The following is a 20830-nucleotide window of genomic DNA, read 5'->3' as shown; positions in this document are numbered from 1 at the left end:
ATAGATTGCCGATATTGTAAAAATGGAAAAATATTGGGGACGTCATTCTTGGTCGATTATTTCTTCTCCAACATTGTCGGCTAATTCAACATTAACCGGAACATTTGCTGTTTTCAATAATTTAATCTCCACATGCACCTTTTTAGCCGTGGAAATCCTTGGTTTTACTTGATATCCACAATAACAGCGAGATTAAACTTAACCATGCATTATAAAATCCAATTTTGTGACTTAACCAATGCTATCCTTTACAAATATCTAGTTTAATCAGACGTTATAAAACAGCTCTTTATCTGACAACGCTTACGTCCGATGGTAATGCCGTAATCATGCTGATGATACATTGAAACACAATCGTTCTGTTTGATACCTGTCTCTGTCAGATGAGGCCTACATTCATAATGCACCATACTTCTCAGTCATCCATGCAAGAGACAAAATTCATCTTTCGAATCCAAGGAACCACATACAAAAATGTGGAAATGATTGGAAGCCTTCCATCATGTACAATAGCAATTGACTTTCCAGGCAAAAAAAAAACAAGACGTTAAGCCAGTATATAATTCTGTTTCATCGGATCAGTCAACAGTTTGAAACTTTGAATGAGCATCTGAAAACTATTCCATACAAAATAAAAATTGTCAAGTTGAAGGATCAGACAGGTAATGAATGAAATGCAATGCCAATCAACAGCAAATAATATGCAAAATATTGAAGAAAAAGAGCTTGCGCATAATCTGCCCGTTGCGTTGGCACGCACAGCAGGTCGGTCTGCGTATCGTCGTGTCAGAGTATATGCTGTCTGAGTGGTAGTTGTTTTTTGGTAGCTTGTCAAAGTGTGCACGGCATGAGAATGTCCAGTCGAATGTGAAGTGCGTGCAATTATTCGATTGTTCACAGCCAAGCAATAAATTGCAGCACCAATTCATACAGAACTTTGCGCTGTGTATGGCCTAAAGATTATGAGCGATAGAGTTGTTTTGGAATGGTTTTATGCCTATGAAGAAATGGTTTGATTACCAGCTCTTTGATGATAATGAAGAGATCAAAGATGAGGTCACCTGATGGCCCAAAGCACAGGCAGGAGATATATTTGTAGATTGAATTTCAAGTTTATTTCATAGGTATAATAAGAGCATAAATGCTCAAGGAAATTATGTTGAAAAGTTAAGAAAATTCGTAGTATTAAAATGTACACATGAAATACGAGGGCCTTTTTTTCAACCTCCGAAGGGTCACGATCAGAAGAGGAAATTATTGATCAATATTATTTCATTGTTGGGCAAACTTTTAGTTTCCTTTGGACATAATCGCCTCAATGATTGAGGAATTGGTCGTGCCTATGTACAGTGGCGGAAAAATTAACGCAAAGCTCTTTGGCGACTGAGAGCGGCCAGTTCAGGAACTACTTCTCTTCCAAAATTTTGCCCTCGTAATGCTCTCATACAACCGGGAGTTTTAAAAGCAATATATCCCTTATACCGGGGAAATAATCATACCCGTCGCATTATGACAAGGCGCAAAAGATCCAGCGACGAATTCTTCGCCATATTCTCCGAAGTATGCTTCGCCCTCGACTCACCTACAACGGAATCTACTCTCGTCGGGACATCGTGGACACAGCCGACATATTGGGCATTGAGACTGCCTTAGAACCCAATCGTTCCGGTGGCGTAGTGGGTAAAGTATCATGCTTCGAATCAGAGGTTCCACGGATCAAGTCCCAGTGACGGATGACTTGACGCTGTACACACACACACTGTAAACTTTTTTTTTTTTTTAAACTTCGCAATATCTATCATCAGGTCCTTGGGATGTTGCATGGCTACTGAATTCTTACGCGCTCATTTCTTTGCTGAAATTCAACCATTATATTGCGTAATCATTTGGGCAGTTGACTGTGGAGTGAATTTTGACAACCATTTCCGCGTCGTCCAACCCAGCTTCAAGGCCCCTAACATCAGCTGTATGTGCGATGTGTCACTGCCTACTACTCATGCCTGATTTCAAGGGAAAATTCCTCGGAGGTTCGGTAGAGCTGAGCGAAGGCAGAACGTCAAGCCACCCAAACTCAGTGATTTTCAATCGGGAAATTTTGGGTGTCTGCTTATGTATTTCATCAGAAACATGGAGCAAATGGTTAAGTTAGTATAGGTTAGCCTTACCCTTAAATTTTCCGACAAAATGAACATTACGCTTACATTTTTAAAATATTTCATCATCATTATGGAACTAATGTTTTTCTATCATAGAAATATTGGGTTGTTCGCGTTTTCCGCAATTTATTTAATCCCTACTTCGAGCTTTTGATTACTTTCAGCACTCATCATAGGTCAAGGAATAGAATAGATCTCACAATCAATTACTCGAGGTAATTTTGGTTAAGAAATGCGCTAGTAAGATATTTATGTTAATTTACAAACTAACTGTTTAAAAAATAAAAATGATATCTCATTACTTTTACCTATCAATAAAGAAATTTTATTCTTGTAATTACGTGAATTACCATTAAATGCCATATCTTCATTTATGGCCGAATTTCCAGTATTCTCTATTCAATGAAGAAGAGCGATAGAGTTTTTTTGACCATCCCGTGAATTATAGTGTGTTGTCGAATTTTCCCATTGTCTTAGCAAAAAATATATTTACAATAAGCCACGTAATGCTTACAAAAAATTTACCTCATATACAGCAGACATTTTCTTTTCACATCCTTATGAAGGATTTACTCCCATGATTGTTGCATATTCGAAATGTGCATCAAAGATGGACTTCTGAAGCCGTCTGCGTAGCAAAATAGAAATAAATGAGTTTAATTGTCGGCATTAAATATGTTGCGGAAAACGATTTGGACACAAAAACGGAGTAGACAGGTAAATGACTGCAAGGTACAGCATGTGTGTTTCACAGAAGAGAAGAATTATGCAGGAATTGATAAAGAAATCTAGCATCAAAGATCGGATTTGAACAAAAGAAGTATTCACTAGAATTAGAAGAAATAAATTCGAGAATCAATTTATTGATTATGCCTGAACGAGAGATTCACGAGGAAAAATATATCAGTCCATGAGATGTATCAACTTGTAGCAAGGAAATATTAATAATAATTCGATTACCACGGAAACAAATTCTAGATAAAATTCATTCCCTTTTATTAACTCAAAAATAGAGTCGAATTCCATTAGGTTCCTTTCCACCCATTCAAATTTCCGTAATCTTTCCAGTTTCCTAAATAACTTTTTAACAAGTGAAAAGTATAACTCTTTTCTGATTCTCATTTTATGTTAGTTTATAAGATTAAATAATATTTAACGCTTAGTTCAGATACATTTATTTTAATAAAGATCTAATTTTTAATTGATGTAGTTAATCAAATATGCGTTCCCAGGATCATCTTTGTGATTAAAAATCAAGTTTTAAGGACATTATGAAGTTCTAAAAACTCTATTTACACCTCTCAATTCACTATGAAAGAAATCGTTTATTGACCAAATTAATAAATTTCTTCGGATAAATACATGAAAGAAATCATTGAACCTTAAAATGGCCATTACATATTCCGTTACCAAAATCAATTCGGCTTCGCATTTCTTTTCAATTGCAGTATGTTACAAGTTGTTCCAAAATAATCCTCGGGAAATTATAATTGGGCGTAGAATATTGAGCAAAGCATTGCAATACTGAACTGAAAACAAACAACTGATTTCTGGAGGTGGCTCAAAAAAGTGCTTTCATTCTGCTTTGAGGAATTCTGAAGAACGTTTCCCTTGAAGGGGAAAAGGAGCGTTGGCCGTGACACATCGCACATACAGCTGATGTTAGGGGCCTTGAAGCTGGGTTGGACGACGTGGAAATGGTTGTCAAAATTCACTCCACAGTCAACTGCCCAAATGATTACGCAATATAATGGTTGAATTTCAGCAAAGAAATGAGCGCGTAAGAATTCAGTAGCCATGCAACATCCCAAGGACCTGATGATAGATACTGCGAAGTTAAAAAAAAAAAAAAGTTTACAGTGTGTGTGTGTGCAGCGTCAAGTCATCCGTCACTGGGACTTGATCCGTGGAACCTCTGATTCGAAGCATGATACTTTACCCACTACGCCACCGGAACGATTGGGTTCTAAGGCAGTCTCAATGCCCAATATGTCGGCTGTGTCCACGATGTCCCGACGAGAGTAGATTCCGTTGTAGGTGAGTCGTGGGCGAAGCATACTTCGGAGAATATGGCGAAGAATTCGTCGCTGGATCTTTTGCGCCTTGTCATAATGCGACGGGTATGATTATTTCCCCGGTATAAGGGACCCTACAAACACAGAAAGGATTAAATCTGTATTAAACACGTATTTTGAAATCCACGAAATCTCAATTATATCTAGATTTAATCTGTTGCAAAGGTGTTGCTATGTCCTCTTTTTCTCATATTATATCTAGATTTAATACATGAAATATCTTGCCCCACAATACAGATTTTTCAGGGATTAAATCCAGATTTCAGTATCTAGATTTTCCAGGGATACATTATAGTACTGCTTTTCATTTGAACTTTTATCAAGGAACCTTTGCGTTACAATTAATGAAATATATCGAGGAAGCTTCCCTGAAGGGAAAACCCTCTGACCACCACAATAAGATCTCTACCTATTCACCCCTTAGCTCCAACAATAATTATATCATCAAGCACCCAATAAGCAAAATCTTTAAAAATTAAGTAACCACTATGCAATAATAAACTGACTTGAAGGAAAAAGATTGTTTATTTGGATTGAGAAAACATGACTCATAATAATTGATATTTTATTAAAAAGGTACAAATATCTATTTATATCACATACAAATTCCAAGCATTTCAAATTAAAGTGAAATTAATAATTTATTAATTCAACTAGCTTTTAATGTGCCCTTATCAATGTCATAGATTTTTAGGTGGAAAAATACATTAAGTAACCACTTCGCAATAATACACTGACTTGAGGAAAAAGGTTAATAATATGGATTAAAAAACATGAGATAGAGTAATTGATGCTTTATTAAAAAATCACAAGTATTTTTTATTATCATTATATATGAATTCCAAATTACTATGAATCTAATTGATGTTGAGCATCATTTGCCTCCTCCTGCCCCTTGCACTGGCCTGCCACAGCCAGAAAGGGAGGAAAGATAAACACAATATACTACATATAGAAAAGTGGCAGGTGGATAAAGTGAAAGGCTTTGCAGTCAATATAAAATAAATTTTTAAAGTACTAGTTCAGGGAGAAAGCAGATCAATAAAAACAAAGGCATGGAAATCAACAAACATGACGACACTCACGGCAGAGTTAAATGCTTATAATACAAGGTTAAGATAGAAAGCAGATTCATAAAAACAAAGCCATTTAAGTCAATATAAGTGAGCCCATTGAAGTCACAGTTTAACCATGGGCCCAATAACGGTCACTCTAGTGAATTTTTAGGGAGAGAAATGATAAAAATTTTATATTGCAAGGTTCAGTTAGAAAACAAGTTCATAATAACAAAGCCATTGAAGTTAACATACCTGAGTACACTAAGAGCACAGTTCAACCATGGGCTTAGTAAGAAAAATGTTAATGGAGAAACCAGGTTCAAAAGAAGGAATCTGAAGGGAATTATGGAAACGGAGTTCAGACTTCAGGGTTCAATAAACCCACCGAATAACATTGAGAAACGAAAAATTTCTCCTCGTCGTCGTTTTTGCTGCCAAGACCATCCCTCATTACTATTTTCAGAGGCACTTTACAAATTGAAACATTACGATACAGTCATAAAATGAAGCTCATAATGAACCAACGTAATAGATAAATGTGCACCAACGTAATGGAATATAGTTTAAAAAAAAACTATGCATGTATATTGAATGATAAAGTTCACTACATACGGAAGATCCAGGTTACTGTGAGGTGCAAATACGATACTTATGCAATCGATGGATATTAAGGAAAAATATAACAGATAATGGAGCAAATAAACCATATGCAGCTCGTGTCGGTCAAAACCAGTCGTTTAGTAACAATAACAAAACACAATTTCACAGTTCATCACTAATGTTTCGGCCATTTTGCAAAATTACGTCACCGACGCTAGCGCCGCTAGTGGCGCAGAAACTTCGGAAACAGATTTAATCCGTATTTAAAAAGGATTTGGAAATATAGATTTGATGTATTTTGAAATCTCCCTAAAATACAGATTTGATCCTTTTTGTGTTTGTAGGGGATATATTGCTTTTAAAACTCCCGGTTGTATGAGAGCATTACGAGGGCAAAATTTTGGAAGAGAAGTAGTTCCTGAACTGGCCGCTCTCAGTCGCCAACGAGCTTTGCGTTAATTTTTTCCGCCACTGCACAAGCCTAACTACACCTACTTCATAGGATGTTGTCCCCTATGTGTTCCATGGAATTTTGCCTTTGTCCTAAATATCCTAAAGCACATCGCCTGTTTGAGAACGATTCCCTCCTAGCCACACCTTCATTTCAGCGTAAATGTGGAAGTTAACCCTCTTAGTGATATCCTTCTTCCTGGGGTATCGGCGAGAAATGCAGAGGGTATTTTCATAAAATGTAGCAACTAGGAAAAAACATTAAAAAGCTATTTTATAACATGTACATAAGCATTTTTTTTATTATTTAGGTTAAACTGGTTTATATTGACATAATATTTTTACGTTCAATGAAACAAAATATATCAATGTAATAAGTTATAGCAAATTAAATAACGTATTACTCAAAAGCCGATCTATCGGCCAACCGCACTAAGAGGGTAATTAGCACAAGTCTGCATTTCACTGCGGGTAATCAAAAATGTCCCATTGAAACTGCTCAAGGAGCAGTTGGGCTGCATCAGCTCTGAGATTACTGGTGTTGCCACGGATCAGAACAATTCCAGAAGTCAGTATGTCTCCTCTTTTGTTTGGGATAGGAATGGACATAGTTGTTCACACTGATTCACACTCTGGCCACAATGCATAACAGAAAAATCCTCTTTTTATCGGCATGGAGGTCAAGACATGTCAATTGCGTAGCTATTTGGCGAGTTTTCTGGCCGTCGCTCCGCAGCGCTCACCTGTTGGGAATATCGATTGAGGCAGTGTGGTTCATGAGATTGCAACTAACCTTGAACTACCACCTTACGGTCATAAATGACGTGAACGTGAGGTGCAGAGGACACGCAATTGCCCTAACCACGCAGTACCCGCCTGTTGCTTGTATGGTGCTTTTGTTGAGCTTTTGGGGGTTGAAAAAAATAACCTCCCTCGTAAATTTTGTGAATCTGCCTTAGCATTTAATTTATTTAAAAAATGGAGATTATTTTTCGAACAGTCCAACTATATTGATCAGTAGCTACATTTGGTGCCAGCATCAACCAACGTCCGAGCGAATCACGAGCGTTAGGTGTAAGGTAAGTTTAGAATGGAAAAGGCAAGGGAATCAATAGACCTCCCCATCTCTATACATCATTAATAAACCAGAGATAGGAAAATGGATGAACTGTAAATTTTACATTCGTAAATATATGCACCTAGTTTCTGCTTATAGGATAATGCAAAGAACAATAACTAGGGGAATTGAGTAGCTTTCAAAACAATAACACAGAGAAACACGCACAAAGCTGCTTAAAAACTAGTTACAAAATGCAGAAGGAATGGAAATTAAGGATAACCTTTCAAATGTGATACAATGGAATATAATGACAAATAAAAAACAGTAAAATACAGTCATATATAAAGTGAAAAGATCACAAAAAATAGTTGGGAATAAAAAAGAGAAGCATGCCATGCTAGCAGAACTAAAAGTCCTATCGTGGGCGTTTAACTACTGGTTACATCAGTATATCAGGCATTACTTACCTATAGAGAACATTCATAAGATTTTTAATGACTGAACCTATTAGAAGAGCTTACGCAATCAAAAAGAAGAATCGATGAAATTATTATGCTAAGGGCTATAACAGGGTCTGATGGAATCAGCAAAAATAAAATCCGTAAGCTTAATGTCCAAAACAATAAACAAGTCCATACAGGAATACCATTTACATTACTTAAAGAAGCTAGATAAGATCATGGTAGACAGCTGACTGTTGCAATTAAGAGTAAATCAATAAGATAAAAGCGCCAGAGGAGAGGGTTTGACAACACTAATGGATTTCATAAAAACACCATTAAATAGGACCATAAAACAAGTTATGTACTTGAACCGCCAAATAAATATTATAACAATCACATATCTTGTTCATGGCCATAACAGATGCAGAAAATATACATTACTTATTAAAAAATTGCATTATAAACTGAACTAAACTAGCATCTTGCAGAATGGGCATGGTTAAGAATCTGACATACATATTACGCAAGATACGAAACAACTCAAAAACCCAAATTGATTTTTCTCTGGAACTATAGGCATGCAGTAATTCCAAGAGGAGGACAATTAAATGAAAACCAAAAATAGAAATAGCTTCAAATAATTTAATGCGTAGCAATAAAATACAAAATGAAAAGATTCATAAAACTTCGGGAGAACAATGTTGGTGCAAGAGAGGTACGTTCATTGACATTTATTGTTGATAATAAATACAAGCGCACTTGAAGTATTTCTACTCAACTAACCAAAGAGAAAAATAACAATATTGAAACTATGCACTTCTGAATGAACGCAGTGCTCCACTCAAACACTACCCAAATTAAAAAAGAAACACTTCAGAAAAAACAGACAGCATTATGGTCAAAAACGAATCATTATTACATGCATATAATAGTAAATACAAAGATGGGAATTGCCTTAAATGACTGAACAGATTCTTCTTAACAAATGAATGAAAAAATGTAAAATTAAACATTAAGTCAACAAATTATAAAATAGATGAGTACTTCGGATAATAATACTTTTCACAAATTTATTTAACAGCAAAAATTTGTGTTAACACCACAAAAATTAACTAAGGAATACAAATTTTCTTTTCTGCGGAAGCCTTGCTGAGGGGATAATAACCAACATAAACATTACGCAAACCATCAAAACCCAGCATGAGTCAACAATAGAGAATGTTAAAAATGGATTTAAAAATAAAATGCCATATTGTGATTTGGTGAGTTAAATTAAATTGCAGAGACTAAATATGCACAATGTTTCCAGTAGATTTAACTTCATGCATCAAAAAAACTGATGTAAAGATGGAAACTGTTATCAAAAATACTAATACTTTAGCCACTAACAAGGGGAGACCACGTACCTTGCTCCGCCTTTTTCAATGCCGTATTTTTTATGGCCTTCGGAATGGTGAACACATCCCTGAACTAGTAGTGGTTCCGTTGAATGGGCCTTAGTTTGGCTGTAATTAATTAATTTTCATGCGGTACTTTTCACAACCCGCATATAGTTTCACGATATCGCTCCCGTCCTCAGAAGGGTCAGGTGGGGTAGTGGTTAGCGTTTATGGATACCACCCGGGGGGCCAGGGTTCAAGTCTCCGTGATGGCTTTATATTTTCTTGTCTTCATTGTGATCACACGGCGTCAACTTTTTCATTAATTTTAATTGCGACAAGCATAGACATAAGACTATTTTTTTATCACCATTATGACGTTTAGGTATTTAAGCAGTGTCATTTTCAACGCGGAGAAGTGATGGCTCCACTTTCTACCTAAAAACATAACGAAAGATTAACGGGGGGCTAAAGCAGTGGCTTTTTTTGGAAGAAATGACATTTGTTGGTGCATACCTTGTTATTATATTGGAAGGGCTACGGAAGATTTTGAGAAGCGGCGAGCACAAGACACATTTGGTGTAATTGTTGCTTTTAACCCTCTAGCGGGCGCGACTGTTATTTCTTCACAACCGGGCGAATGGCGTACTTTTCCCATGTTATGTGCATATATGATAATACTCGATTTTTGTTAAAATTAATCTTTATTTGTAGAAATTAGTATAATCTTGTACATTTATAGGTGATACAGATATATAGGTACAGAGGTGGTATACGGCCGGTCGCCCGGCGTAATTTATACGCCACGTGTGACGGGTTCCTCTTGCTGATCTAAAAAAATTTAGCTACAATACCTCGAACTTTGAAAACTCGCAATATCGACAGTCAAAGTACATTGTAGGAATACACGAGACCATTCTAACCCAGAATGTACGTACGATGTTGAAATCCTTGGCTTTCGAAGATTGACGTATTTTATACGCCACCACGTCCGGTCCAGGGTCATAAACTTTTATTTCATCCTATTTATTAATGGAAATTATATTTCGGAATGGTTCTTTTAGCACATAGGTACTGTGTAAGTAAACTCCCTTTGGAGTAAAGCGAATTAATAGTGTTCGAGAAATGTGGCATTTTATATTCGTTTTGTGTTCTTATTAATTATGTCTGTACGCATGTTGTTGGTCGCCGCGAGCCTATAATGCCATGTGCTCTTGCAAGAGTGGTTTCCATTTTTAATGTGGAAGTTTATCAGTATAAGCAATGAAGAAATTAACAATTTGGCGCACACCAACCCTTGCTAGTGTAGTCGTCGTATCTCTGTGTTTGAAATGACACTGCTTAAATACCTAAACGTCATTATGGTGATAAAAAAGTAGTCTCATGTCTATGCTTGTCGCAATTAAAATTAATGAAAAAGTTGACGCCGTTTGATCACAATGGAGACAAGAAAATAAAAAGCTATCACGGAGCCTTGAACCCTAGTTCCCCGGGTGGTAGCCGTGAATGCTAACCACTACCCCACCTGGCGAAGGGTGCGATATCATGAAAGTATAAGCGGCTTGTGAAAAGTACCGCATGAAAATTAATTAATTACAGCCAAACTAAGGCCCATTCAACGGAACCACTACTAGTTCAGGGATGTGTTCACCATTCCGAAGGCCATAAAAAATACGGCATTGAAAAAGGCGGAGCAACTTTCGTGGTCTCCCCTTGTTAGACTAGAAAAATGCCTATTGCTTATCATGGAAGTCATCCGAATTCAACCTTTGACTTTCCCGAACCAATATTAACAAATATGTGACCTTGGGTCTCTTTATCCTCTGTTAGGGAAAAATGGATGATATGATCTTGTTAAACACAGGTGGAACCACATCGGAGGATTGGACATTGAGTCTCCTCGAGATTACGGATATTTATCAATGGCCTCCCAAGCCATGAAGCATGTTGAAAAGTAGTAAGTAAAGGAATAACTGTTTCAAATTGGGACATTAAATGTTCAAGTGCTGATGTAAGTTTCTTACATCGATTTTTCGTAATTTCAGGGAGGGATAGATCATAGGGAGTTCATAATATTTCCTCATAAAAATTATTTAAGTAAATGCTGTATTTAATTTTAAATGTATCAAAGTATTTTTAAAAATATTTATTGAATTTATTCTACATATTATTTAAATATTTGTATGGTATAAATTTTTTCATACAAAATCAGACTATTAAATTCATTCAATTGGCAACTGCGTTTTCAAAATTTCAACTCTGACCCCAGGTCAGGGGTTCCCAAACTGGGAGGCGCCTGTTTGGTAACCCCTGCCCTGGTAGACCAAAAAATCGGATACATCCCAAAGTAGATTACAGAGGCCTATTTGGTTGATAAAGATGAGTTATGAGTTGCATAAAAATTAAGAAATGTGTGAAAATAATTTTCTGATTTTTTTGTTATGTCTTAGATTTTGGCTCTCTATATTATACAAAGGAAGGCTATTTTCAAATACAGGCATCCCCCGAGTTACGTACGTATCGACTTCCGTTAACCCGTACTTACGTAAGTGATCACTGTGTTTCAAGTGGTTAAGTTAATTTTCGAATGTGACCCATGGCCATTTTACCCTAGATAGTGTTTAGCCTTGCCAACTGTCTGCCTCCAACTCTTTCTAACTTCTGTATCCGCCCCACTGACTCACATTCTCCCCATATCAATCAGCAAGTGTCCTTCCATCTTTTTCTCAGTCTTCCTGTGGGTCGTCTTCCATCAGGGTTTTCTGCCCAGACTTGTTTCAATATTGCCTCTTGCTCTCTTCATATTATGTACTCTGCCCATTGCAATCTGCGGCTCTTAGCTTCAGCTACTATGTCTGGCGAGTCGAAAAGGTCCCTGTTTTTCCTGTTGTGTTTTTTCTCCTGGTTCAAGTCTCTCTTGTTGGTCCAAAATCTTTATTCTCATAGGAAATTACTTCCTTTTCTCTTCTGTTGTCGATAACCCATGATTCAGTCCCATATAGAAGGATTGGTTTTATTTCTAGTTCAATAAGTTCAAAGTTTGGTTCTGATGGATAAAATTTTTGATGTTAGCAGTTTGTTCTAGGCATTCATACTGGGCATTTTATTTGCTGAATTCATTCTCTTTTGAGTCTCATATGATTTATGATTGTTTGAGCTGATTATGGCACCATGGTATTTAAATTCATTTATTCTTTCAAAATTGTGATCCTCAATTGTAACTTTCCTGAAGTTATCAGGGTTTTGACCCAAGGACATAAACTCGGTCTTATCATCATTGATTTTCAGTCCAACTTCTTTGTTTTTTTTTATCAGAATTTCTGTCATTCTTCTCAAGTCTTCCTTATTTTCCACTAGCAAAATTAAGTCACCTGCAAAGGCAAGCGCCAATATGTTTTTCCTCATTCTTATTCTCAAGTCTGTTTTCCTGATTTCTTTCAGTGCCTTTCCCAATGCCAAATTAAAAAGTATAGCCGAAAGGCCATCTCCTTGTACCATGCCAGTCTTTACCTCAAAGTTCATGGAGTGTTCATTGTCAACTTTCACCTTTCATTTGGAATTTTTAAACGGAGCTTTGCGAACTCAATTAATTTTCTAGGAATTCGAAAGTTTTCCAAGGAAGTGTTTATTAAAATCCCAGTATTTTGAAGCAGCAATAAGTATCTGATCATTAGTAGCCTTTCATGAATCCTGTTTGGTGTTCTTCCAGTCTCACTTGTACACACTTCCAATCTGTTTAGCACTATTTTAGAAAAACTTTAGGGTCTTCTTTGTCACCATTTTGTGCAGTAGTATATATGCCGCACTAATACACTCTTATTTTTTCATATTATAGATTAAGAGGGTGCTGTCACAAAAATATGAAGCTGTCCACAGCATTGTTCGCCAGGCAGTACAATATGTAAAGAGGGTTTCTTTCACTATGGATGCAGCAACTGTTATGAACTTCATCGTATTGACTGGACTTAGCATTGGTAAGCCATAATCTACCAACAATTTTGCGGTGAATTGTTGTGATAAATAAATGTTGAGTCGTTGAGATGAATTTTTACAAATTGAGGCTATTATAATAGTAACTAGAACTTTAGTCATTGGATCCATATTAACAAGATGTAATCATCTCTTACTCTTCTAATAAAAATGTCTGTACTATGAAATTATACATTTCTATTGAAACTGTGGCACAATTTCCTTTTCATCACAGATGAACAGAGCTTCACTATTGTATCTATGATTTTCGGGATAAAGCAATTTACTCCACACCACACCGCATTCAATATGTGCTGTGATCTGAAGGATATGATGTGCGGATGGAGCATTGACGAAAGAAAGAATTGTTAGTTTAACCACTGACACTGCTTATAATTTTGTTGTGGCTACAAGGCTACTAATTCCCTATCGGGAGGTACGTGTCCTGCATGGCACACAACATAAACCTGGTCGTGACTAAAGCTTTGGGAGCTAAGGAAGAAGCGGTGGAAGTGATTGAGAAAATTAAAAGAATTGTGGCTTACTTTAATCAGAGTAATGTGGCCCAAGACTACTTAAGAGAGGAGCAGAAGAAGGTGGGAAGGAGCGTTTACTTAAATTTAAAGCAGGAGGTTCCCACCAAATGGAACCATACATTTTACTGTATCGAAAGATTCACATTGCTGTTACCAATGGTGCGTAAAATACTCCTCTCCTCATCCCACGGGGATGCTCCTATGCCAACGGCAGAAGAGTTGGAGATTATGGGAGATGTTGTAAAGATTTTAGCACCTTTTTAGGCCTCCACTTAACACATATCAGGATATAAGTATATCAGTGGTACCTTGGTGATTCTGATGTGGAATTCTATATGCATTGCACTCTCAAAAATTAATGTAAATGATTCTGTGGTAGGTGAGCTCCATCAGAAATTGAGGGAAGGAGTTAGGTTGAGATTGGACCCCCTTGAGGAAAACTCTCTTTTAGCTGCAGCCACAATCCTACACCCCCATTAAAAAAAATACATTCCAAATCACCAATTAATGCTGTAAAAGCAGTGAATAATTCAAGGATATTAAGGCCGCACTGAGGAGTCAGTGGTCCCTTAGTCCCCCCATAGTTACCAACCAGCAAATTACAGGTAACCTATGGTCAGTACATGATACCATGGCAGCAGAAAGTTTACATGCGATTCCTGGTCCCCAAGATGGGAGTTTACCCACAGAATTTAAATTATACCTGAAACACCCTTACTGAGTAGATCATCGAATCCAATACAATTCTGGAAGGATATGAGAAATGCCTTCCCTGGAATTTATGAGGTCCCAATGAAGTACTTGGCTATAGTAGGTGATTCAGTTGCGTCTGAGAGGGTGGTTTCTCTCCTGAACTTTTTAAGTAGTGACCACAGAAGCCCACCTGATCACCTAAATCGGATAATTTTTCTGGGGTCCATAGATGATGATGATTTTTGGGATATGTAATATCAGATGCCCAAAAGTTGACTTATTCCCATCAGATGCCATTGCTTGTAAGTGTATAATGCATTTGTATCAATTTGTACGTTAATAATTTTTTACTGTGATACTTAGGTTCTATTCAATGTTTCAAGGTTGACCTATATGATATATTTTTTTCAAAGCTTTTAATGAATATTATGTTTTTTATTTACCGAACACATTTTTTATGTTAAATATTTAAATGTTTTTCATAATCAGTATTGTAGAACTTATACTTATGTATATATGGCAGCTTAGAAATGTTAGGTACTCTAACTGCAATCCTATTTGCTAAATATGCATTTTTTGCATGAAAAATTATTTGACCCTGGTGATTTCTGTATTTACTATCTATTTCTGTATTAATTACACACAGCACTGTATTTATTTTTGAAACTGCTAGGCAAGTTTCTTGATTGAAGCTTTCGCGGCTCATGATGATTAAAATAAGTCACATACGGGTGTATGCCGCGTGTCGTAATGGAGATAGCCCCGACGTTTCGCGACCAACTGCTGGTCACTTTTTCAAGGGAATAATGTTAGGATTGGGTTTTTGCTGCCTTTTTATATTTCAGGTGGGAGGGGTGGGCGGAGGGTGTGGGGAGTTAGGACTGGAGGGGGAAGATAACGAAATGTTGCGGATGACTGGGTTCCAAGTATTGCTGATTCTTAATCCCGTATCAGTCCCTATTGTAGTTGTTCTTGTTTTTCTTTATTTCTATGGCCTCACGGATGAGTCGGGCTTTAAAATGTTTTATTTTTTATTTTTATTGATTTCTTTGAGTAAATAATATTACTACATTAATGTACATCTGCATCCAATCATTTTTTTCATTTGAAGAGAAAAGCAATTCCTTTTTTTATATCAATATTAAATTGAAACTTGGATTAATAAATATATTCATAGTTCGGGCATAGTGCACTGGAGCACTGTAGTCCCACTGGAGCACTGTAGCACTGTAGCACTGGAGCACTGTAGTCCCACTAGAAAATCTGGGGGGGAGCCCCCTTAGCTCTGATGAAGTTCCTTCAATAGGGTGGTTTCCTATTATTTTTTTATTGCCTAAATCGAAAGCTTATTACTCCTGGAGTACGTATTTCATGCTTTTAGATTTTTAAATGGCGATATCTATTTTTTGCGATTACATGAAAAGTGAAAAATTTTAATCACGCGAAAACGCGAGGCGTAAGTAGGAATGATGGGAAAAGTTCGTATGACGCATTTCTGGTTCCCCCTCCCGCCTTGTGAGGTGACCTTGGTCAAGGCTCTCAGCACTGATAGGACGCAGGATGCTAGCGGGTAGCTGAGTACCTTGCTGGCTGGTAGCGCTTGGCTTAAAAAAGGTTTATTAATACCTTATCAAACGAAGAAAACTTTCCGACCTTAGCCAGTTTTAATGGGTGATTATTAAGACATGTTTCCCTGAGCTCTGTGCCTCATGCATGCATTAGTAACCTCGGGCGATGTATAACTCCTATCCTCTCCTGTAGAAACTAGGTCCCTGTGACGTCACGTGGAGTGGAATCGCATGGGAGCCAATCTGGCCTATTTCAAATGAGGATAAAATTTGACCCTTGCCATTCGTCTAAACCGGTATTTCAAAAACCAAATAATTAGTGTATTATGAATACACTAGTGGTGGGTAACGGATTGCAATCAATGCCTTCTGTTTTCTTTGATGAAGGAAACTACCCTATTTATGTCTGCTACATCAGAGTGGCTACTGGGTCTCTGTGTACCATGCCCGCATCAAAATCCGAGGAGACTGTATGTTTTTCCCGCCCCAAGATATTCTAGAGGTACTACGAAACCTTTGGAGGGGCCAGGACCCCTCCAGATACCACGCTTGAAGATCACAAAATCTAAACAAACGGGGACCAGCATCACCAACATCCCCCAGCCCCAATTTTTTTCTGGGTGGCCAGGTACCTAAATAATAATGATAATAATGTCGTCTTTGTTATAACAAGCAAATTTAGGACTATAAAAGCCCTCTCTTATAATAAACTTTAAATGAACGAATTCAAATGTATTACATGTACAATGGTTGGTAGCTGTATGAATGTTTTCCTTTGATTGTATACAAAGTGTCATCAAGAGGGATAGTGTTGACTGAAGGAGAAAGATTAGTGTTTTAAACAGGCTAGTGATGTCTGCTTAGAATTAAATATTATAATAATTATGAATCAACTACTTGTGCATTAGAGAAGAAATGAAATTGTCCGTCCAAAACGTATAACTCGTAACAAATATTGGCTGAGTTGGTCAAACCTCTGGTACGGTTTTAGTAACTGCAGATTTAAAGCTTGGTGGTGCAAGTTAGGTGAAGCAATAATGTGTAATGAGGAATAATAACTTCATATAGACATTACTATAATGTAATATTTTTCTACTAGCAATTCAAAGTATGAAATTGATGCCAGCGTATTACAAATGCTATGGATGGTAACACTATAAATATTTCCTTTCCGAACGTAAACAATCCGTTTTCAAGATTTTATGCCTTATTATGAACATTATTGTTTTGATCAATCAAGTCATGTTTCCTTATGAAAATATTGTTACTCGTACGGTATTTCTATTTGTGTTCAAATTTGAGAATCGGAATCTGCTGGTCGATTTTTTGAGTCCAAAATGTTAGACTTGTAAGAAATATTGGCCGTGTTAGTCCAGTCTCTTGTATCCATTTATTTTTATCACTCTCCCTCATGGCTAAAACTTATTTATTGGCATACTTTATGGACTATATGTAGCCGCCGACAGGGCTTGTTCAGCATTGCATTTGTTTCTATATTCTCATAAGAAGGAAGGGACTTTAAACTTTTTAGGCATTAACCTAGTCCATGAGTATCACTGTGACACCTTTTCTTTCCTCCCATGAGTTTAAAGTAAATTTTGAAAAGTTCACATTTGGATATTTCCTGTGTTTAACTTCAATTTGTACGAACATACCTTTCCTTTCCAGTAAGCTTAATTAATTATGAATTGTAATTTTCGGGGAGGCATGTGTAGTTTTTTGCTTCTCCTTTGCAAACGTTCGTGCCTGTTTAAATAAATATTCTTCCATTTGTAGAGATGCGGACATGAATATCGATCGTAAAAGAAGGATGGTATCTAAGACCACCAAGGGCAGAGGCTCACCGAAGCTCTGCCCTATTTGTGGAAAATGTACCAAACACAGATGGTCCGCCACATCCAACATGTTCACCCTTTCGTGTTTGAAAAACCATTGAGAAGTGCTCCCGGGCAATAACTTAGCTGGTTGCGAATGGTTTATTCCGATACCTGGAGCACTTCATATTAAACCTTTTCGGGGCACAGTGTAGGAACTCCCCTGAAGAAATACAAGAGAGCCTTGCATGCCTCGGGTTAGAGGTAATCCCTTCTGGGTTATCCCTCGAGGAGGCATGCGGGGTGGATGACGACAGAAATTAAGAGGTAAGTGACGAGTCTACGGGTTATTTACTAGGTGGATGGATTTACGGGTGGATGGGGAGAGAGATGATGTCGGGGTAAGTGACGGGTCGTCCTCCGTCGAGACATATTATTTTTCATGTTCTCATAAATATACTTCGTCGTTTTTGGTAGTGGAAAATTGTTTACGCTATCCCCGTTGACACTTATTTCTTCCTTTTTAGAACGCTGAGACATCGGAAGAGGTAGGAGAGTCGTATGGATCGCTTCCTCGGCATCCATCATGTACCACCTCAGCTCTCCTCGAGGTGGAGACTGAAAATCTCCCGCATGTGAGTCAATGAATTATTTACACTTTTTATTTGTAAATAGGACAGTTCTCATATCCCATTAAGTTTTTTTACTTTACGCCCTGTAATTTTCCGTTTTCCTTTTCAGAGCTCTGAAGGTGCCAGTACAAAGAAGTTGGCGCGGCATGTATTGATAATAGAACTTCGATAAAAAATAGATATAGATGAGAGGGTATTTGAATATCGCCCAGTTTGCACTCCACCATTTTCAAATAATACAAACAGCCGTTGCAAACGTCTTACTTCATTCTTCATTCATACCTTAGGACAGAGTCGAGGTTCACCAGCAGGAGGCAGATGTCGGAGAATCTGTGAGTTAATGCTATATTTATATTTGATACTTAGACTTGAAAAGTACCTATTGCACGCCATGGAAATCATCCGAAATCAACCTATAACTTTCCCGAATCAATATAAGCAAATATCTGACTTTGGGTTTCTTTATACTCTGTTAGGGAAACATGGATGACATAATCCTCTTACTTACGACCAGGGATTGGAGTCTCAACTACCTCAGACGCCGCGGGGTAGGTAAAGGAAGAACTGTTTCAAATTGTGACATTGAAAGTTAAAGTGCTAATTTTAGCTAATTTTCGCCGGGATATTGCCATTCGCCATCGCCATTGCCTCGGGTGAGTTAATGTACAGCAGAAAGAGAAGAGGAGAGCTGTGAACAAGTGCTTGGATTTTATTGAACTTCTTCATTTTTCATTTGAACAAACATAAGTTAACAATGTCTTTTTTCTTTGTTTCTTTCAGGGGTAAGGATACAGATTCAGTTGGAATGGAGGAAACACCAGTTGCTTTGAATGGGGAGGTGGATGCCCTATTTATGTGAGTCAACCATTTGTTCTCACTTGATAATAAGACTAGAGGGATGCTTACTTTAGTCCATGCTAATCACCCAAATTCTACCTTTTCCTTATGTGGAAACATGGTTCATTCCCGTTAATTAAGTTTTCCCAATTTTAGGATGCTGATGCATCTGTGGAGGACGGGTCTCCACAGTCAAAACTGTCACAGGTGAATACAGAACCTAGGTGAATAGCAGATTTATATAACAAAATTTTCATTTTGTTACTTATCCCACTTCTTCATTTGTAAAAACATTAGTGTAAAATGTCTCCTTTTTGTTTCTTTCATGTGTAAGGAAACGGATTCAGTGCATTTGGAGGAAACACCAGTTGTTTTGAACGGGGAGATGGAGGCGCAATGCCCTATTTATGTGAGTCAACCAATTATTCCTACTTGATAATAAGACTAGAGGGATACTTATTTTAGTCCATGCTATTCAACCAAATTCTACCTTTACCTTACTCGGAAACAATTTATCCCCGGCAATTTATTATTTACAATTTTAGGATGCTGAGACATCTGCGCTAGACAGGGCCAAAAAATCACAACTGCCACGGGTGAATTCATAACTTCGGTGAATAGCAGATTAGGAAAGAAATTTTTTATTATGTTCCCAGGTTTTACCCCACTTCTTTGTTTTATCTTCGTGCATACATATGTTGATAATGTCTCTCATTATGCTTGTTTCATATTTTAGCACACGGATATAGTGAAATTTGGGGAGACACCAGGGTTGATTGTCCTGGATTTGGAGGCTCAGTTGAAGACCTCTGCGAGTCCATCAAACTTGTTGCCAATGGTGACACTTTTTTAACTTTCTTGTACGGTTATTTACCATTCATTTTATCATTCACCACTATTTATCATTCAATTAGCACGAATTTAAGCGAAAAATAAAACCACTTTCACGGACCTCTTAAGTATTGGTATATGATCCAATTTATCATACTTTTCTCAGCTTAGGTGGTAAGTAAATGCTCGAAAAAAAAATCCAATAAAAATGGATACTGGATGTTTACAACTTAACAATTTTACATGTGTAAATATTTGTAATGTAATTCTTGAGAACTGAGAACTTTTGTAGGTGGGTAAAAGGCGTGGACTTGTGACTCGATTTTTTTTTTTAATGCGTTCAATTTGAGTAGCTTATTAGTAGAGGGTGTTGACAATACGTTTGAATGTTGTGCCATAAAATTTGATGAGTGTTTACGACTATATATTGAAGAAATATAGAAAAGGAAACACTTGCAGAACAGTTTTGAAGTGAAAACTTCTTATTTTGAACTGGCGCACTTTTTTTCAGATTGGTAAAATAAACTGAACTTGTGTGACCGTCACCTCAAAATCGTCACCGCCTCGCTGTTAACGAAGGAGAGGGGATTAAAGAGTTTTGAATTTACTCATTCGTCATGCATGAAAATATATTCTGAAGCAGAAAGAATTGCTACGTTTAGTGTTGACAATACTTGGTCAATTTTGTTCATAGCAGTAGTTATAAAAAATATTTTCTTGAATTTCTGT

General features: G+C 37.1%; 1 long non-coding RNA gene across 1 annotated transcript; it reads left to right on the top strand.

The window, feature by feature from the left end:
- Positions 1–13125: 13125 nt before the first annotated feature.
- Positions 13126–19700, top strand: LOC124170259. The gene is made up of 7 exons (XR_006867394.1): positions 13126–13195; positions 18329–18436; positions 18543–18765; positions 18910–19086; positions 19214–19288; positions 19427–19494; positions 19605–19700. It is a non-coding gene; the product is annotated as an uncharacterized LOC124170259 (long non-coding RNA).
- Positions 19701–20830: the final 1130 nt, after the last annotated feature.

This window comes from Ischnura elegans, chromosome 13 (genome assembly GCF_921293095.1).
Source record: "Ischnura elegans chromosome 13, ioIscEleg1.1, whole genome shotgun sequence".
Classification (NCBI taxonomy): Eukaryota; Metazoa; Arthropoda; class Insecta; order Odonata; family Coenagrionidae; genus Ischnura; species Ischnura elegans.
Note: the sequence above shows the minus strand (reverse complement) of the source record. Positions and strands in the feature narration are given on the sequence as shown.